This window comes from Lissotriton vulgaris, chromosome 4_1 (genome assembly GCF_964263255.1).
Source record: "Lissotriton vulgaris chromosome 4_1, aLisVul1.2, whole genome shotgun sequence".
NCBI lineage: Eukaryota > Metazoa > Chordata > Amphibia > Caudata > Salamandridae > Lissotriton > Lissotriton vulgaris.
Window position 1 is genome coordinate 2,007,508,590 of NC_141691.1, and position 15,483 is coordinate 2,007,524,072.

The window sequence follows — 15,483 nt, forward strand, 5'->3', positions numbered from 1 at the left end:
AGGCTGGCCCAGTACATCCCGCAACTAATACACCCCGACCAATGCGGCTTTGTTCCTGGCAGAAATACGACTATGAACCTACGAAGGCTCAGCCACCTCATGCTACACGAGCAAGCACCGGTGGGGACAGAGGGCTGCATTTCCCTAGACCTGAAGCAGGCATTTGATTCCTTCAGATGGGACTTTATGTTTGCGACGTTGGCGAAATTTGAGATACCGCCAGAGTATGTTGCCTGGGTCCAACTGCTGTATACCCGCCCAACAGCCCGGGTTTGCACGAATAGATGTATCTCGGCGCCACTGGACATAGCCAAGGGAACCAGACAAGGATGCCCATTATCCCCACTATTATTTATATTAGCATTAGAACATTGCTGTGTAAGCTTCGAAGCTCAGCACAACACAGGGGCATAGAGAGGGCCAGGACAGTCCACTTGGTGTTGGCATATGCGGACGATATTATCCTATATTTACGAGAACTGAGGGGCGGATTTGACCCTATCCCCAGGATCTTTGAAGACTTCCGGGCATTGTCGGGCCTCACCATCAGTGAGCCTAAGTCCTATGGGTTCTGCTTCAACGCTTCCGGGGCGACTGCCTGGCTGCCCTTCCCACCACACACTTTCCAGATAGCGGAAACGACTTTCAAATACCTGGGCATACAGAGAGGCGAAGGATATGATCGATGGCAACCTGGGAAGGGCGATCACAACGCTGAAACCACAGATACAATTCTGGACTGCATTGCCGCTGTCGGTGGCGGGCAGCGTGGCCATCTCTACGATGGTCGTACTACCCAGTCTTATTTATTACTTCACGAGCCTGTCTTTTGTGATCCCCGCTCCCATGTTTAAGATGTTAAATACCTTGCTTACGGAACTGGTGTGGGGGTCGGGACGGCTACGCATTGGCCTGGCTAAGCTGCAGCTTCCTACAGCGGCAGGTGGTATGGGGGTCCCGGACTTCCAGGCGTATAGCTACTATGCCTGTCAATTGCAGTGGCTGACTTTTTGGTTGGCGGGACGCAACTTACACGAAACTAGCATGTCAGAGGCGGACTGGGAGAGAGGGGTCATCCACACACTATTGCTACCAAGAGAGGAGATCCCTAGGTTGACGCCGCCCCTGCTCAGACTCGCGATCAACTGCTGGAGGAGGGCGGTGAAATACACGACCCCCACGTCCTCTTACGCCCCCACGATACCACTGTTGGGACTCCCGACGGGAACGGGCCCATTGTCGAATCAAATACTCACAGTGTAGCACGACGCGGGAATGACACAGGTGGGGGATCTGTTCGCGGATGGCCGAACTATGTCCTTTGAGGACTTCCGCGGCACGCACCATACCCCGGGGGGATCGTTCCTTTCACATGCCGGGCTGCGAAGTTATATTGCAAAGACATGGACACTGAACGGAGAAGAACTGCCCACGAATCCGCTGCTTACAATGCAGTACCTCATGGGATCGGGCAGTCACCTAACGAAATGGATAACGAGTGGTATAAGGACTGGGAGGGCAACATCGCTACAACCTTTGCGAGACAAATGGGAAGGTGATATAGGGAGATCAGTCGGGGACAAGGAGTGGGAACGAATCCTCAACTTCCCGAAGAAAGTGTTGAGGAACCCGAAATTTAAATTCATTCAACTTATGGTCCTGCACAGGGCGTACCTCACACCCCATCGTTTACATGCAATGTTCCCTAACACAGCTGCCACATGCCCCCGATGCGGTGCAGATGATGCGTGCCTACTGCACAAGATATGGAATTGCCCAAAACTGGGGTACTATTGGAAGACGGTCCATGATGCTTTATATAAACTGGCTCCTTCCAAACCATACACCTCTTTGGAATATACCATACTGGGGTTGGGACCTGTTGAACGGAAAAAAAGCGTAGCTACACGTTTTACTGACCTAGCCCTGCTACTTGCCAAGCGCACCATTACAATGAGATGGAAGTCGGTTAGACCACCAGACCCAGAGGCGTGGAAGGCAGAAGTAGTGCGCTGGGGAAGGCGGAGGGTATGACACTGCAGCGTGAAGAGCGTAGGGGCCTCAGGAAGACCCTAATATCTTTAGATTGGAATGCTATGTTGGAGGCCTTTGATACAGGTGATGACCCGGCATCTAATTTACCAACTACTGATAGTTAGGCGAAGGGTGATATACTTGGAGTATGTGGATTTTCCCCTGAACTTAGAGCCAACGCTAGTCCGGCGAGTGAGAATAGTTCTAGGTGCAAAATAAGAAGAACATGTATACACCATATTGTATGTAGTCCTATATAGGTTTGTGTCAGAACAATGATTGTGTATTAGATATACTCACCTGGGTCGTGTACTATGAATGATTAATATGTCCGAGTAAGTGCCGGGGGAGGGAGAGAATGGGAGGGGGGAGTTGCAGAGAAATCGTTGGGAATATACCAAAAATGAAAATGTTTGATAAATGACTCACTATTGTTAACATATAAGAACTACGGAATGTGAAACTTATACTTCTAATGGAATTATTGTATCTGTTCTTGATTATTTGCTAATAAAAAAAGATTTAAAAAAAAGACTGATTGGCATATGTGTGGGTCCAAACTGGGGTGGCATGGTGAGCAAAATAAAGATGGATTAAACCCAGATCTCTCGACTGGGTGAGTGGTTGAAAAGTTTCAGCACACAGTCTATCATCTTGTGTTCCCTTTAGGCCTGGGCATAGGCCAAAGTGACAAAAAAACTCAGCGGAGTTGCGCAAGTGGTGGTGTGCAGTGCGAACTGCTGGTCGTGCTTGTCTTCCTGCCACTCGGTTGAAATTCTACCAGAGCGGCAGCTTGCTCTCGCAAACTTACCGTTTGCGAACGCGAGCAGGGAAAAAACTCAGCTGCTCTACACAGAGCAGAGTTTTCTGCACTCCACGAACTCTGCAGAGCGCAAAGTGACGAAAACTCTGCAAACTTCGCGGACATAGCAGAATTCATCACCCAGATCTAGTTCCCTTGCATTACTGGCATTTCCCAAATGTTAAGCCTAGTACTGGCTTCACGTCTCGAATAAGAGTGTGGACTGGTGGGGTAAGCGATTGTAAGGAGAAAGATAAAAACAACAGGGGGCAGAGACGAAAGGAAGCCCAAAGGGCATGGGTGAGAATAGGAAAAGGGAAGAAAAGAAAGTGTTTTATGGAGGGCGCAGATTGCCAACCACATAGGGAGGGTGAAATACAGAGCGGCAGAAAAGATGGTACCCGATAGACTGAGTCTGCAATGGTATGGAAAGTTTACCATTGTCTCTAATGCAAGCAAGTTGAAATGACTTCTCCTTGACTGTTGGATAGGGAAAGAAAACCAAATCAGCAGTGCAATGGGGCCCAGCACACCTCTGGGATCTGATACCTCACTTGCCTCTTTCTGCACCTCTTTTTCCTCTTTCTACACATCTTATCTCTTTCTGCACCTCTCTTGCCTCTTTATGCACCTGCTTCACTAATTACATCTTTGCTGTTTGAGATGGGAACCCATGGACTAAACATTATATCCTAAGGTTCGATTCCCGGCGCGGCAGGTTTCTGGACCAGGGTCAGCGGACTCGATAATTCTCTCGCCTCGGTGCCCACTCTGATCAGCGTTCACACTCAGCAACTCTGGGCATTAGCTTGCCTCATCTTCACTAACGGCCCCACCAGACCGCCGGGGATGCCTGGTCTCACCCTGGAGATACCCATTAAGGGACCATCTCTCAGGGAAGCCAGGAAGGGTTTCGCAGCGGTCGAAGCGCCTTGGGACCCTCCGGGTAAGTAGTGCGCTATATAAATGCCTATACATTTACATTTACATTTACATTACATTTAGAAGACACCACCACCCTGAGAGCCATTTTTTGCAGGTGTATGATGGGTGGCGCCGACTGGATGAAAAACAAGTGCCTAAAACTCAACACAGACAAAACAGAAGTGCTGATCTTCGGCAACAACACCTCTTGGTGGAACGACTCCACGTGGTCCTCTGAACTAGGACCTCTGAACTAGGACCCTCACCCACACTGACAGATCATTCTCGTAACCATGGCATTATCCTAGGCAGTAAGTTTGCCATGAAAACCCAGATCAGCACAGTCTCATTAGTCTGCTTCTTCACTTTTTGCATGCTCCAGAAAATCTTCAAATGGTTCCCCATCAACACCAGATGTACCGTCACTCAGGCTCTAATGACCAGCCGCCTGGACTACAGCATTAGACCCTATGCAGGTATCGCCGCTCGCCTCCTAAAGTGGCTACAAAGCATACTAAATTCCGCAGCCAGACTCATCCTCGACCCGTCCCACCTTTTTCCCCCAAACGGACCCACATCACCCCTCACTCCACTGGCTCCTCATACAGAAGAGATGGCAAATCAAGATGCTGATCCACATTCCTCTGTACAACATTGCAATTTAAGAATGTTACTGCCTTGAGAATTGCTATGAGCTCCCTTCAATTCATTGGCCGCCGCCTTTCTAGAAGGGACCATCTAAATTGACATGACTTGTCGTGAAGGGTTGCTCCCCATCCTACGGCACTGGCATCTATTGTGATCACTACAGTAGGCACTTGATGCATAAGCATGCCCTTGGAGAGTTTCCCAGTGTTCAAGTACCAACTCGAATTGTCTCTGAACTCCTCAGTTACAGGCACCAACTTAGTTAAAGGATCTGAAGTTTGAGACCAACAACTGTTGAGATGCCATAGTAGAGGTCGAAGGTGCAATCTTGCCCACTGGACTGAATGTAGGCTGCTGACATGTCGCCTTGAACTTCTAACAAAAGACTGGCAGGAGCCTGTTCCTTTGATAACAAATTGCGAAGAACATACTGAAGGTGATTGATTCTCTCCACTGGATGAAAGACTCTTGCAAGGACGTTCAGAATCAAACTCCTATAAACACTAGATGGTGAGTCCCGGTCAGCTGGAATTTGGGCAAATTGAGAAGAAGTCCCAGCCAGGTCAAAGTCATCTTCGCCTGCTCTCAAAACCCCAAAATATAATTTATTGACGTATGGAAAGAGAGGAGACTCCAATAAATGGAGATAGTCCACTACTGGAGTCAGCACCTTTGTGAACACACTTGGGGATGATTTCAGGTTGAAAGAGAGTACTTTGAACTGCCAATGCTGATCCTGAACTGCAAACCTCAAGAACTTGTCATGAGACTTGGCAATAGGAATATGGAGAGATGCATCCATTCGGTCCAGTGTAATAAGAAAGTTATTTTGTATCATCTCCATTTTGAATTTGATGTCGTAATGAACGTGTTGAGTGTCTTTAGATCTATCACCAGCTGGTAACATCGAACAACTTCAGAACCAGAAATACAATAGAGTACACCCATTCACCCCTCTCCTGACTTCCTTTCAAGGTCTAGGATCCCTTTCAGGTAGGCTGCCTTCTTGGATAGATCTCAAGGCAAAGTAGTATGAACGGTCTCTGTGGACCTCCCGTTTGAGGAGAAGTCTATTCTGTAACCCATGGCAATGACCTGAAGAATCCATCTGTCCCATGACATTTCTTGCCGCTGAAAAAATGAACTGCTGAATTCAACCTCCAACCTATAATGACGACAACTTCAACTTGGTATATTCAGGGCCACTTACACTTGACATTGGCGTCTTGTTTCTGTTTTTTAAAAGTTTTGAAAGATCTTGCTTGAGTCATTGAAGGCTGCTCCTGATTCGGCTGTCTCCTGAAAGGTTGACAAACAGACGTCTTTGATTTTGAAGAACTGAGACCGCTTCAGGATTGTCACTAAAATGATGATGAATGCTTCAGCTCTTACGATGGGGCTTATCCTCCAGTTCTACCCCAAAGAGTCTGGAACCTTCAAGTGGCATCTGAGCGCAGTCAACCTTGGGCTGCAGTTGTGTTCCAGTCTTTCAGATATAGGTTCCTTCTAGCTACCACAGAAGCCCGCCTATCGAGACTGCCGATCTGACCACGTCAAACAAAATATCAGAAAGCAGCTCCATCTGACAGCCAATATCCTCTGATTATTCCTAATGGCCATGAATTAATTCTTAAAGTCTGTAATCTGAGATCGAGCTGTGTAGGCTACATAAATACCAGCCGTCAAGGCTAATGCTAAGCCTCAACACGTCATGAGTTCAGAAGAGACCTCACTAGTCTTCGTCCGTCAGTGTAGGAAACAAAATGGGAGGAGCCAGGAGTGCCAGCCCCCTTTATGACACCCAAGCAATTTGGCTTTTGGGAATCTCCTGCTTTGTTCCTGGTGTGAGGTAACATTACTTTACTTGTAATGACAGGGATAAGGACTAGGGACATAGAGGTAATAATCAGATAGTGAGCAAGACCGGAAAGGCTTTGAAAAGGTAAGGCTCTTGGGACAAGTAGTGGGAGAAGTGCAGGGGAGAGAAGGGTGGGGCATTGAGACCACGAGGTGGCAGAGGGCCAACAGAATGGAATGAATAGTATTGGGACAGAAAAGGGAAGCATGGGGTGAGACAATAATATGCTGCTGCCTTTAGTGTTGTATGCTGAGCCTATCTACCCCAGGAAAAAAGGGTTCCCTATAGGTATTAGTCGTGTTCAATTTAGGCTCTGCAATAGATGTCACTTTTTGGAGAACAAACCTTTTATCATTCAAACATGCAACTTAAATTTGCTTTACTTTAATACGGAGTTGCCACACCTTGAAAATATTTTGGTCAAATGCTAGACATTGTACAGAAGAATAGACAGCACTTACACAAATTCATAATTGAAACTTATTACAGTCTTCCTCCAAGTTGCGCTTATTAACTTGAGTGTCTCAGAATAATTTAGCAAAAATAGTCTACTCTTATGGTTTTTCACAAAAAAGGTCCATATCTTGCCCCAATTGATAATATATATGCTTATTTCTAACTCTGTGTTCTGTAAATAAATCCACAAATGCTACATGTTTTCCCAAATTTAGGAAGTCCACATACTAAGTTGGTGGATACATTTTGGCCCTCTTACTGTGGGCCTTCTCAGGACAATTCACAAGGACTTATGCAACACTTTCTACCCCTCACTAACTTCTGAGAAGCCTTTGACTGCTCTCTATTCCTACCACTGAGAGTCAAGTTCTGAAAGGGTTGTATTTGTCGCAGTTTGCAGAACCATAGCAAGATGGACCCTGGACTGAAGGCTGACAACCCTTAAGTCTGATTTTTGAAGATATCAATTTCCACAGGTTGACTACCTGGACTGAGAAAGGGCTTCTGCAAGTGCAATACTAAGATGGAAGAAATGGTTCAGAGTGAGTCAATCTTGAATGCATCAACCTTGTTTGGCAGTATCTATGGTATTTATGTTGAAGGATGAATGGTTGAGCTCAGGGATGACTTGAAGTTCAGCGCATGTAGTTTTTAAGGTGATGCGTTTAGCCATAAGCAGCTAGTATAAGGATTGGAGGGCCAATGATGTGGATAGGGGAATGCAGATTTAGAAGCTGTATAGTTGCTATTCTTTGGGTTGGCTATAGCCTGCAAAGTGAATAGAAGAGGGAGGGGGCGGTCTCCAATGTATTGGTAATTGACCATTATCAAGGCTGGAGAGGACTAGAGCAATGACAGACTGTGAGCCAAGAGAAGCGTACGTACAGTTAGATTTAGGATAGGCATTACATGATGTACAACATTCCTTTAATAACTAGATTTTTCTTGTGTCACAAGGGAGAGGTAGTAGCCCAATACCACTCCCAAATTCCTCTCTTGCACTGAAGTGATTTGATGTGGACAAAGTTATTGGGGCCAAGTTATGGGTGGTGGTGCTCTGTCCATTTTCCACATTAGAATATCTTAATTTTATTCTAGTTTACTTTGAGCATTTAGTGGTTGTCCGAGGTATTCTAGAATGTTACAACAGTCTTGCCTTAGAATGATTGAATACTATCAGTTCAGTATTAGCAGTTAAGAGTAAAGGAGGTTATGAAGCTGTGAGAGGGCTTAGGTACACATTAAGGAAGACATTGATGACAGACCCTATAGGGACACTGACTATAGGGTTATGGTGAGGTTATAATGGATCAGTCTGCACGATCGGAAGCAGGCAGTCCTGTCACAAGTGGTACCTGTGCTCTCAAGTTGTCAAGTCTTTGATGTAGTGTATGATGCTCAGTGTCAAAAGCAGAGGAGAGATCTTGTGGCAGAGGTACAGTGACTTCATTTGAGTCAACAGCAGTTACAATGTCATCCTGTGTGAAAATGAAAGAAGTTTCCATGCCGTAAACAAGATTGAATCAGTTTTGGTAATTAGAGAGAATATGGTTTAGTTTGATGATTGTTAATTTTTAATTGAAGGCTGATTTTTCTATAAATTAGCCTTAGAATATCAATAGACCATTAGATACGGGTCGATAATTAGAAGTCTGTTGTGTTTGTTGTTTTTTTGAATCTGTGATGCTCATTTCTTTTTATTTTTTATTAACCAGAGAAGGAGAAATACTTTAATTTGGTGGAGCTCATGCTTCAGGTCCAAGATAGCTCTTCTTTTGGGAATAGAGGTGGCAAGGACTGAGGTAGTGGACTAGAGTGGAGTTTCTTGGCTTAGCAACTTTGCAGCCCCAGAGTAGATTAAGCCCTTACCTGCCTGTCATCCAGGAATTGCTAAACATATACCTTCTGTCGGCATAAGCAAGCCAACTCTTGTCTTATTACCTTTCTGAAAATGCAAATACTTGACATCACACCAAAGTGAAACCTGGAAAAGATGAGTTTTGCAGTAGGTAGATCTCCTTACCAATACAGTGAGACGGACTACACATGAATGTCCAGGTAGGCATTATTGAGGTCTACTCCACAGAGACCGGCATTCTGATCAAATCTATACCAGTGTGTAGGAAGCCTGCTCTTTATGTAGTATATCAAAAAGAGATATACTGTGCAAACATTCTGGATATTCCCTTGCAAGTGGAGAGGGGCTTGCTCTAGCAATCCCAAGGTTCTCTTTTAGGGAGTAGTGTGGTTGAGCAGCCTTAGGCTAATCAAAGAGGAGTGTGAGACCTCTGCAAATAAACACAATAGCCAATAAATAATTCACATGACACAATAAGGAGATCCACACCAATATATAAAAATAACACATAACTTTATATAGGTTCAATACGATCAGGTAGGTAAGATTTTTCAAGAGAAATACTTTTGCATTTAAATAGTCGACAGTTAATTTTTCAGAGGCTGCAATGTTATCCTATGGAAGGAAAAACAAGTATGGCATTCATGTTCTTTGCAGGAACTTACGATAACAATCTCCAGGACACGAGGTGAGAATGGGGCAAGGTCCAAGGCAACACCAGCAGGTCTCCTTCCAGTGGCATGAGTGTGGCCGGGTGCACTGGTGAAAAACAGTGTTGGGTGTCCAATGCAAGTCGATGGGGATCGGTCTTAGTGAGCAGAGACTTCAGGGTCGTAGTGGGCTCAGACCTCATGATGCTCGGGATGTGGGGACACCTTTGGTCCTCTTCTCTACGGGTCCGGGGCAACGGTTGCAGAGGTGTCCTTAGGCATGGGGTGTTCGTCACTGGGAGCGGTCGTGATAGATGAGGCCTGCAAAGAGATGTTGCAGGCGGCATTGGAAAGTCCACAGTGGGGAGATCCAAGGTGGGCTTCGAGTCTGGAGTGTCTGTGCACCACTTTGGCACCTTTGGTCAGCTCGGGCTAGGTTGCCCGGGTGCAGTGGTGCTTCCTGGTGTCAGGTTTTTGCTGTCTTGGAGCCTCACGGCTCAGTCTTTGGTACCTGCAAGATGCAGGGGATCAGCTCTAGTGTTCCAGAGGAGTTCCTGTGTCTTTGGAGAAGTGCTGGCAGTCCTCCAAGACCTTTGGAGGATCTGTGGCTTGCAGGGCGAGATAACATTGGCACAATTGTCGAAAACGGACCAGCAGGGCTGGTGCCAAGTTAATTGCTTCTTCCGCAGTTCTTGCTTTCACAGCTCTTCTCTGGAGCTAGGGGCTCCATTAAGTACTGAATTTAGGGATGTCAGGGATTGTAGGATAGTACCAAAGGACTACCTACCCTCTGGGGTCACTACGCCCCCTGTATGACCACTTACTGGGGAAGGAGGTCATAACCCTGTCCCAGAATTACTGATTTTGCCATCAACACGATGGCTAACTTTAAAAAGTCACCTCCACTTCAGGTAACCCACTTTAGGGGTGGCACAATCCTTAGGGTAGACACGCCTATTGGACCTTTGGAGGATCTGTGGCTTGCAGGGCGAGATAACATTGGCACAATTGTCGAAAACAGACCAGCAGGGCTGGTGCCAAGTTAATTGCTTCTTCCGTAGTTCTTGCTTTCACAGCTCTTCTCTGGAGCTAGGGGCTCCCTGAAGTACTGAATTTAGGGATGTCCGGGATTGTAGGATAGTACCAAAGGACTACCTACCCTCTGGGGTCACTACGCCCCCTGTATGACCACTTACTGGGGAAGGAGGTCATAACCCTGTCTTAGAATTCCTGATTTTGCCATCAACACGATGGCTAAGTTTGAAAAGTCACCTCCACTTCAGGTAGCCCACTTTAGGGGTGGCACTATCCTTAGGGTAGACACGCTTATTGGACTAACTAATGGTCTTGCCAGTCCAGGTGCCAAATGGCTCTGGACAAAGGGGGTTGGCTTCTTCTCCTGTGAGAGAAGCCAGGTTTGCATACCAAAGGCACTAGGCCCTTTGAAGCTCCTTTGCCTGGGAATGCATATCTACAGGCCATCCTGTGGGAGGAGGTGAAAACACCCCCTGCCTGAGCAAGCTCGGTTCATGACCCCTTGAGAGCAAAGCCCCTCAACCTTGGGCGTCAGAAACTCGTTTCTGGTGGCAGGCGTGCACAAACCAGTCGATCAGCACATCAGTGGCTGGTCGGTTTCTAGGGGGCACCTCTAAAGGGCCTTCTGTGTGCAGGTAATACTCAATCCAATACTGGCATCAATGTGGGTTTATTAATATGAGATGTTTGATACCAAACATCCCTGTATCAGTGAAGCCATCAGATAGCGGGGGAACTTGTTTTCACCAGTGTTCAGCACATACTTTAAAATGGTTTCCCTGATCACTTGTGCTGGCAGTTATGGAACCAGCACAGAGGTGTGTCTGCTCATGCGGCTAAGCCCTTGCATGTAGTATAGCACACCGTGCCTTAGGGCGGCAAGGCCAGCTGTAGGGGTGATTTACTTCTACTGCATGCAGTGTCGGCAGGTAGGGCACACAGCTGAGTGCCATGTTGTGTTTTCACTTTTGTCTGCACCATGACACGCAGCCTACAGTGGCAGTTTGCATGATCTTGGTGAGGAGACCCTTAGGGTGGCACAATGTGTCCTGCAGCCCTTGGGGACCCTCTTTAGTACCTTAGGCCCTACGTACCAGAGGTACCATTCCCTAGGGACTTGCAGAGGGTACTAAAGGTGTTACCAATTGGGTAAGCAATTGCACAGTTTTGGGAAAACGATCTGGCACTGGGGACCTAGTTAGAAGGAACCCAGTGCACTTTCAGTCAAAATCACATCAAATACCAGGCAAAAAGTGGGGGTGACCATGTTGTAAAGGGCACTGTCCCACAAAGTGCTGTCATTGTTTGGGCAGTAAGAGGTTAAGGTCTATAAGGCATGGGCTGGCATTTTATTTGCAGCAGAGATGCAGTAATGTGAGTAGATATTGGAGTCTTTGTATTCAGGGCAGTATAGCACAATGTGATACTTCCTCTTCTCTTCACTGTTAGCAGATATTGTTTTTTCGCAGTTTCTTGCTTATTTTAGTTGACCAGTCTCTATTTTTATCAGCTGTCTTTTAATCTTTATTCTTTGAGCATTTGCCTATGTTTTACTGGTTCGTCCATGCAAGCCTCAACTTATTTTGGAGCTGTTCTTTAGCGTTCTAGTTTGTTTAACAGTACAATATCCAGCAAATCTGGACCATGTTCAGTTTTTATGTTACTGCAGAGCGCAACCCCCACCCTAGACTGGTTGTTCCTACCTGCATCCCTTGTTTAAATGTAAATAAATGGTGCAAGACAATTCGCTAATAATAACATGGAATACAAATATACGTTTTAAGTAGATTTTTATGTGGGAGTGCAAGACTTTATCTAGTAGCATGTAAAAAGGGTACAAAAATATGACATTAAAAAAACAACAACCTTGAAACAAAGGAAGATCGGAGAAAAGACCTCATTTAGAAAATACAGAAAGGAGACCATTTGTGGTATATGTATTTTAAATAGTTAAGGGATAAGGCAGTTGAGCAGCAACAACCAATTTAGTTCCTGTTACCACTCATTCCTTATCTCTGAGATTGTAGTTTTACTCTTGCTCCTCTGCACACTGGTCAGTCTTTTACTTCTTTTGTTGAGATTGAGGAACCTTGCTGCTACTTGGTGGTCACAAAACACTTATATCTACCGTTCTCGGTGAACTGGAGCCTAGAATTGTTTAACATGGCATATTGAATGTCCTTATGGTTTATTAGGTTTTACCTGCACAGCGCTTGCAAAATCTACAGTATTTAAAAAATAGAAAATTGAATCTTTAAAGGGGCTTAGTCTACCTTTACATACCTTTACTAACCATTGGCTGGCTCCCACGTGGCTCTCACATCACTTAACTTACCATTTGCTGGCTTTCACATGGCTCCAACATCACTCTTGTTTCCTTAATTCCTGTTGGTCAGTGCCTCTGTATTCCTCCGGGTTTCGATTTTTTGCATCTTTGTCCGTGGAGCCTGGACTAAGTACTGCTTCCTTTGGCAGTGTCTGTCCACTGCAGGGTTCTGAAATGTGGGTACTACTTTTTAAGTCTGGCCTGAGCCAATGCGCTTGCGTATTGCTGGTGAGATTATAGTAAGGGGAAAAGAAAAGTCTACCAAAGCGGCAGATTAGACACAGTTCATGTGAGACAGGCGCATGCACAACACCAGCCACGTCACACACCACCATTTGTCTCTCACACCTATTTCTTTCATATCATCGTAGGCCGTCCTACCTTCACACCATCAAAGCACCACGAACAGTGGAAGGCTGCCGCTCCCACCCTAATCAGACTTAAAAGGCTGCCGCTCCCCCGCATCAGACGTCAAAGGAATGCGCGCCCGCTCCCCCGCCCCCGCTGCAGCAATGCCGAGAGCTTGTTTCTTTTTCTGTCCATTTGAGCTCTCCCAGTCCCTTAGTACCAAGTCTCTTTCTCCCCGACTCTCTGACTGCTGTCTCTCACACGTATTTCTTTCATATCATCTTAGGCCGTCCTACCTTCACACCTTCAAAGCACCACGAACAGTGGAACTTCGTCTACGTTTGCTGTCATTTACAAATATGCCATCACTTACACATACTGCCCCCCAGTTAAAGGCACAGTGCCGCTTGCCTCCACAAATTCTATAAACCGAATGCAAAATACCAAAGACGACAGACTGCCCGTACTTCACGTCAAAGGCACATAACTTCAGGTAATAAAAACACTGTACCTCAATCCAGCCCAGACGGAATGACCACATTGTGCAGCACGTATTGGGACATTAATACACACACTATCCCAAACACCACTAAACGAAACTACCCACAACAAAAGACACTTCCGCATCGCCACTTAAAATGATCCCAGCACGGCACCCGCCTCTGCCCAATACCGCCTGCCACGGCTTGCACGCCAACTCTACGCTGTGCTTTCTTTACACTGCCTTACAGCACAGCCATTCTAAATATATCGCAGCGACACATGACACTTTGCATTAGGCCGGTTTGTTTTGACAGCTTTCCGCGAGCTTTCCGGGAGCTTTCACTAAGGGACACCACCACATCATTCAAGGGCACCACCACATCACTCGGGGACAACCACCACATCACCCGGGGACAACCACCACATCACCCGGGGACAAACACCACATGACTCGGGGACACCACCACATGACTCGGGGACACCACCACATGACTCTGGGACACCACCACATCACTCTGGGACACCACCACATCACTCTAATACACCACCACATCACTCAGCCCAACCAGATCATCACTCAGCACCACAACAGCACTGTCCTTGCTTGCTACCAACAAGCATTGCCATAGCCAATAGGACTCGCATTAGGAAAGTGTAAGCTATTGGCTTTGTGAATAACAATGCTATTAATTTATATATTTTCAAAGCCAACACATATTAAAAGAAAATTGTTCCTTTTCGGACACTGCAGCTGTGAGTAGCAATTTGTTGAACCCAGTCTCAGCGTGCAGCTATGTGGTTTCTGATACTTATGAAAGCTACACGTTTGTGACTACAAACAGTACCGTAAACTAAACTTTTGAATTACATGTACTGCACATGGAATGGGACAAAAGGGCTTCCCATACTGCACTTCTTTGTATTTATATTCCCCATGGGTGCAGCTGTTGGGGTCCTGCACTCTCAGCAGGTTGCTTTCAACTCACACACGCCTGTTCTCAGCCTCCATTTTTAACTTTCCCTTGTTTTTAATCCACCCTCTTCATTGCTTAATTTATCCCAACGGTCTCCCCACCCCACCTGTCCGTTGTTTGTTCCTCACCTCCTTCTGTTCGTTGTTTGTGCTTTCTCCCCCCTCTCCTTTGACTAACTTTCTGAAACAATAAAACAACCCCATAAAAAATGCAGCACACACAGCAGAATTTAACTGAATCTAATTTGGAGGCATAGAGAGGATCAGCAAAAACACTGGTGTTTAGGTCTTCTGTGTCTTACTGTTTTAGGAGCTGGGATGTTGGTTCTGGGATGCGTGATCTTTATTGATAGCTCACGGCGTGGAAGAGGAAGCATGCCTTATAAGGGGGTGCAGTGGAAATGTAGTGTATGGGCATATATATGTGTGTGTGGCATCTGCAGCATGCGCTGTGTCCCAAGGAGCCCTCCTCCATCCTATGTATAAGCCTGCTGTTGTGTATTTAGTAGGACAGACTAATATATTTTGTATATGACCGGGGCAGGTTGTGGTGTTTTTGGATTGAGGGGTGACATGGTCATGGGTTCTTTTTTTAAATGCAGTTTTATATAGCGCAAACTCAATCATAGCACTTTACATAAGCTCCACTTACATTATACAAATGGTACATTCATTTTTATATGCATTCCAGGCCAGCACATGAGGGAAGGTCATGGGTGCATTACCGCGTTGGACCACTTTGTTTCCACAGCTAAGCACGGTCCTCTTCACAATCCTATAGGACACAAACAGCACTCTATTCCGGTTGGACTTCTGATGTCCTGTACCATAGCAGGTATAGTTGACACAAGATATTGATTGGGCACATTTACTGAAAAACACACCTTCGTTCCCGCTCAGGTGTAGGTTAGGTGTCATCTCTTAGACGAATTGTTTAAGATCCGGTTGGGCCACAAGGCATGAAACATGTGGGCCCTATTTCACATATTTGAAGCTCTCAGGGTTCATTGGTTCCCAGGACAATTTTTTGTTTATTTTTACTCTTGTCAAGAGGACTACCTTATCAAACCGACTCTGGTATCCCTTAG

At 46.0% G+C, this 15,483-nt stretch overlaps 1 protein-coding gene across 1 annotated transcript in view; it reads left to right on the plus strand.

The window, feature by feature from the left end:
- The window catches only part of RECQL4 (RecQ like helicase 4), a 249,361-nt gene that overhangs the window by 23,249 nt on the left and 210,629 nt on the right, over positions 1-15,483 (plus strand). The gene's annotated exons all lie outside the window — the stretch shown is intronic.